At 38.6% G+C, this 6,163-nt stretch overlaps 2 pseudogenes; one reads left to right on the forward strand and one right to left on the reverse strand.

Moving 5' to 3' along the window:
- Window positions 1-2,361, forward strand: part of LOC111485403 — a 3,409-nt pseudogene extending 1,048 nt beyond the window's left edge.
- Window positions 1,374-5,209, reverse strand: LOC111483263 (annotated as a pseudogene).
- Window positions 5,210-6,163: the final 954 nt, after the last annotated feature.

Raw genomic sequence — 6,163 nt, forward strand, 5'->3', positions numbered from 1 at the left:
AAAAAAAAAAAAAAAAAAGAAACTGCTAGCTTGTTGAAGCGACACAACACAAACCCTCCCAATAAAATTAAATTCTCTCAATGACTCCCATGGCGCCGATTAAACCCTCTGCAATTTTCTTTTTCTTCTTCTTCTTTCAATTGTTTCTCTCGCTAACCCTAGCTCGAAAGCCGAAAGCCCTATCAAATCGATTTCCGATCCCCAAATCTCTATCAGGAGGACCTCGTATGGGACTCATCAGCGCAACATTTCATCGTCGGCTCACTCCACCACCGCACTCTCGTCTCCGTCTCCGACGCTGGCGTCGCTGAAAACTTAATCAACGATCCGACCTCCCCGAAAACGTCTCGATCTTAGGCCTCGCCATCGATTCCATCAACAACCGCCTCCTCGCCGCAGTCCACGCCGTCGCTCCCCTCCCGGAGTTCAACGCCCTCGCCGCCTACGACCTCCGATCCCTCCGCCGCATCTCCCTTACACTTCTCCCTCCTCCAACTCCAATCGTTGCCCCGTCGCGAACGGCATTGCAGTTGTCTTCAAGGGAAACGCCTTCGTCACAAACTCCGCCGAAAACTTCATCTGGAAGGTCGAAAAACACGGATCAGCCTCGATCTTCTCAAAATCAGCGAGTTGCAGTTTCCATCCAATAACCGCTAATGAAGTCTACTCCTCGTCGGGGTTAAACGGCGCCGTTTACGTCAGCAAAGGATACCTTCTGGTGGTGCAATCGAACACCGGAAAGATGTACAGAGTCGACGCTGACGACGGGACGGCGAGGCTGGTACTATTGAACGAAGATCTGAAGGGGGCGGACGGGATAGCGATGAGGAGAGACGGCGTGGTTTTGGTGGTGAGTTACAGAAAGCTGTGGTTCCTGAAGAGTCGGGACTGAGAGTTGGGGGGAGGGGGTGGGTTATGACGGAATTGACCTCGATGAAGAGAAGTTTGCTACTGCGGTGGCTGTGGGAGGTGAGGGGAGAGTGTATGTGTTGAATGGGTATGTGAATGAGGGGCTAAATGGTAATTTGGGATTGAGGAAATGAGGTCTTCAAAAGAGAGTGAAGAAGAGAGGGTTTGGATATATGTGTTGGTTGGGTTCGGTTTGGTTTATTTCTTGTTTTGGAGATTTCGGATGAAACAGCTCATTGGGAATATGGATAAGAAGACTTCTTCACCATTCCCTTTCTTCTTAGCTTTTCATTTATCTAATCATCAATAACACACTTCATTTTTTGAAGCTCCAGGTTGAGTAGGTCCTGGATTCTGAATTGTCCCGGATTCCCGAATTCAGAATATGCCCTCCGAATTCATTCTCGACTGATCCGCCATGGTAATCTAATAGATACTTTAACATAACATACATCTATGAAGTCTTTCAAAACAGATAAAGAAATTTAGTCACGATGTAGTGTTTTTGTTTATTCCTGCCCAACCTTAACATACATGTCTTCTAAATTACAATGCAGCATAATAGCAATGGTGATAAATAATTATGGCAATTACAGAACCTGGACAATGCATTCAGATCATTCCTACTACCTGTGAAGTGAGTACAACACCGACCCATCCCAAAGCCAGCAACACCTTTATTGTCCCTTCTCCACATCAAATTCATGCTTCTCCCGGCCCCAACTTTCTGCTTCCCATCAACTCAGGATTTCTGCACATTGAGTTCTCTCTTTTGCTACATCATTTTTTCGTCTTGTTTTCAGTTTCTGAAACAGCTTTCGAGAGACACTCTTGGTTGACTGATGGACACGAAGAATTATCACTTGCTTCAACATGCACAGCTGAACGGCAGCTCATGTTCTTTGAAGTGTTTGGTGCTTCACTTGTGGAGACTTGATGTCTCTTCCTAACTTTGAACGCGAGGATGACGCCCCGACTGTGGACTTCGTCAGAGTGTTTCTTACTTTGGTGCCACTTAACACAACCTGAGATGTACCATGAACCAAAACGAAGTAAATTCTATTGCTCAAGATATTTGAGAGTCTAATTTCCTTTTCAGTTATTTTCCTCAATTTTTAAAGATAGACAGGTGTTCCTTACAGGCTTCTAAAGCAACATATAGCATGCACTTCAAGAAATTTTAGCAAATTCGACTCTACTCCTAACTACACTGAGAAGAATATAAATGGTACGATCTCTGTGAAGGCTGTTTCCATATAATGCACCGTGCCAGAAACAAATTATACGGTTTCTCAACTTAACGCAACTAAGTTGACTGTATTTGCCAATGAAACTTGGAAAGACTACTGAAGAAAGCTGCAAAATTTAGTTAATCTATAATGACAGGACACGGATAGCTATTCAATTTATCCTTTATAAAATTCAGAAATGACGAAGATAATATTGGCTCTAAGTTGCACTGAATTCATAGGTCTCTTGAAGAGCTCACAATTATATTTATTTTGGAGTTTATTGTTAGGTAAAGATTGGAGCTAAAAAATGTATACAACAGAAAGAGAAATTAAATTGCTCAGTCAGGGAAAACAGTTCTCAGTTACCTTCTTCCCATCTGACTCTGGTCGAACTGCACCATAAGAAGAGGGCACTGGTTTTGATCTGATGTCAAGGTTCTTCTGTAATTTATTAATTTCAGAACTTGCATTGCCCCGAGACAACAACCCCTTGTCAGTGCTTCTAAAATTGGAAGCTGAAGCCCTTTTCCCTGTATCTTGCATGGCTGAGTTGACAGTCCGATTTTGCCTACTCCCATATAAAGTTAAAAATACGTGAGAATTTTGACGTCAATACAATAGCTAAAAAGGAAGAGAATACCTGGTGGTTGTCTTTAGGTATGATCTAGATTCAAGCTTTGATGGAGAAGAATATGATACTCCAGAAGTTTGTATCTTCTCACCACTACATCAAAAGGATATTCTTCTCATGGGCTCAACTCTCATCAAACAAGCTAACTTTTTTTTATTTAAAAAATAGAATAAAAAACAAGAACTCGAATATATACCGTCTACTCTCGAGAACGAGTCTTCCCTTCGGAACTTTAGAATCCTAGAAAATTTTAAATTAAAAACAATCAGGTTGGCTTTACTAAATTGAGACTTCGGTAAATTCAAGAAATATTTGTTTCAGAAGTTCGAGTTACATTATGAAAAGCCATAGATTACCTCAACTTTGGGGGTTCTACGGACAGCATGTGTACGTAGAGTGGTAGTTTTCGATGAATGGCCATTTGTGCAAGTTGTATGTGATGTCTCTCCTTTGCTTTTATTGGACACTTTTTCAGGAGTATTGATTGCACCACCAGAAATATTTCTCCGACTCTCACGAATGTTGGCCAGAGATTTGGAAGCTTTTGTTTCCCTTTGACATGTCATCTAATATTTTTGGGGTGGGGAGCATAGGGGAAATTAATATTAAGCTAGAATTCAGATAGCAGATTAACTGCTGCTCCCCTAACTAGAAAAATGGATTTAAAAGATACCATGTGACTGAACCAGAATGTTTTTTGACTTGAAAAAACAATAATGAAGATTAGAGAGAAGAACTGCACCTTCGGAGTGAGAGTTTGCCGACTTCCTGAGCTGCATTTGCCAGTTTTCTTCACTAGTTTGGGGACTGACTCCATGGCTTCAGATGGCGTATTCTCACTCATTCCAATATTGTTGACATCTTGCTTTATTTCAACCTCTGGATCATCACCTACAAAAGTTGAGAATTTGTTCCCCCCACTGTCATCTTGTTCATTTATTTCAGCATTCGCACCATTAAGATCACCAGACACTGAACCACCAACACTGCTGAAAGAATTTTCAAATTTAGGATTAGGAGATGAAATTCCAGGTTTTGGCATTTCTTCAATTTCTGTGACATGGTACCCATGGTTTTGTGAATTGACAGATCTATCATCGAAAGGGTCATCATGATTTTCCTTGTTTATAATCTCATTATCCTCCCCTTGATTCACTAGCTCTAATACATCCTTGTCAAAAGTATGGGATTCAGCTGAATTCTGACCAAGCAAGCCTCCCTTTTTCTTGAAATGAGCCTCAAAGTAAGCCTTTTTCTCATTGACTGAACCCGGTTTGGAGAATTTCTCTACCTCTTCTAGGTAACGATTATGGGAGAAGGATGACCTCCTTTCCCAAGATAATGATTCATTTTCAAACCTGCCAAATGATATGGAGTCTGAGATTGCAGAATCTACCTGATCAATTACATGCAACAGGGCATTAGACAAGAATCACGCAGGCCAGAAAAAACTGGAAAAACTTTAGTGTCCAACTCTTGCTGGCATACCCTCAAAATTATACAGATCATAGGCAGCTTAGAGGTCAGCTCAAAGCACAGAACGAAGTTTTTTGAACTTCACTGTCAATGCTTAATAAGCTCATAACTACAACATCAACACCTGCCTAGGAAACCTATGTTCATCACAGTTCTCTATATAAATTCTTCGTGACAATAAATTACAATAACAATCAACTCACGAAATTTTTAGGCAAGAAAATCAATTTACCGTATCAGTAAAATTAATCACTCTGATGAATAATAGTAACAATAAATGATACATTTGTTGAGCAGAGTTTCAACAAACAGAAAGCGTGACCGTTTTTTTTTTTGAGGAGAGAAAGAATAGAACGGGAGAAATCTAACGATGGCCAAAACAACAGTGAAGTCTATTTCCATAGAAGGCGTTAGTGCGCATAATAAAATTTCGGATTTAGGTTGAGAAACGAAACGCTTATTCGACATGAAGTAAGGCAATGGGAAAGGATAAAAGGCGAAAGCAGTACCTGAAAATCGAAAGTAAACGGCTGTTCGATATCTCCAGCCATGATGAGCTCAATCAATCATCAGAAACCACTAAATAAAAATAACAATAATAATAATAATAAAGAAATCACATGACACAAGGAGAAAGAAACAACAGAAAGCAGTACAGAAATTGGTAGATACTTGGATCATGAACAAAAATACCTTACTAAACCACATTCAGATTCACAGCCGTCAAACCAGAAGACGCAGAGGCTCCATAGATTGTTGAATACGGCTGTGGATTGATGAAACAGTAAGAAGGAATGAAATGAAAGTTGAGAGAGATCACTTGCAAGTAACTCGATGGAATCTGGAAGCAAGCGTGTTAAGAGCGAAAAGCACAAATCTCTCTTGCAGGGGCAGAGTTCACTGTGGGTGGGTGGGTGGGTGTGTTCTCAAATGCCGCTTTCGATCTTTGTTCTTCAAGCCTACAAACAGAACAATATGTGTATTCTTTTTATTTATTTATTTATTATTTTCTTCGGATCTAAGGTTGGTTAAATATTTTTTCTTTTTCTTCCGGAAAAAAGGTAAGAAGCTTAAGAATAGAAAATTACTTTAAATTTTAAATCATGCTAATTAATTAATTAATTAATTAATTAAGGGTTGGGCCTTAAGCGAAGAATAACATGTGCAGCTGCTTTTTGTTGGTTTTTTTTTTTTATTATTATTATTATTATTTACTCTCTCTTCTTGACTTGTGCTAAAACTGGATCAGCCAAAGTCCTAATTTTCCGACATTTGTACACCAACGACGTCGTTTTGATGTCCCTTGACGCTTTTATTATTATTCTCCAACACAAATTTTTAGTACCCGACTTTCCTAGTCAGTACTTATTTTACCATTTTAAAAGTTAGAATATCATCTCTATTAGATAAAACATAAAAAAAATTGATTTATTTATTACTAATTTGAGATATAAATCAATATGCTTTTGGTTTAAGATTAATTCAATATTTTGAAATTATTAGACATCCACATAACTTATTAGGGTGGATGAAATGGGCCATTGGAGACTTTGGTAAAAAGTTTTATTATTATTATCATTGTTGTTGTTGGGGTGTTGTAAAAGCTTTGTTGTTATGTTATGATTGGAAAAGTTGGCATTTAAAGTGCATCTTATTCTACGATCAATCAAACGTAACAAATAAAATAATAAGAACATTTTAGGAGAGGGATAAATTAAAGGATTAAAGAAATAAATAAGTCAGCTCCCTATTTGTATTTCAATTAGTGATGTGATGTATAATAGAAAGAAACAAAAAATAATTAATAATTGCGTGGAAGAAAAATGAAACAAATCCAAGTGACAGCCCAAGTACAGCAATATTAAAGTAACACAAAATGCCAAAAATCCTTTTTTTTTTTTTTTTTTTTTTTTTT

Source organism: Cucurbita maxima, unplaced genomic scaffold, assembly GCF_002738345.1.
Source record: "Cucurbita maxima cultivar Rimu unplaced genomic scaffold, Cmax_1.0 Cma_Scf00001, whole genome shotgun sequence".
NCBI lineage: Eukaryota > Viridiplantae > Streptophyta > Magnoliopsida > Cucurbitales > Cucurbitaceae > Cucurbita > Cucurbita maxima.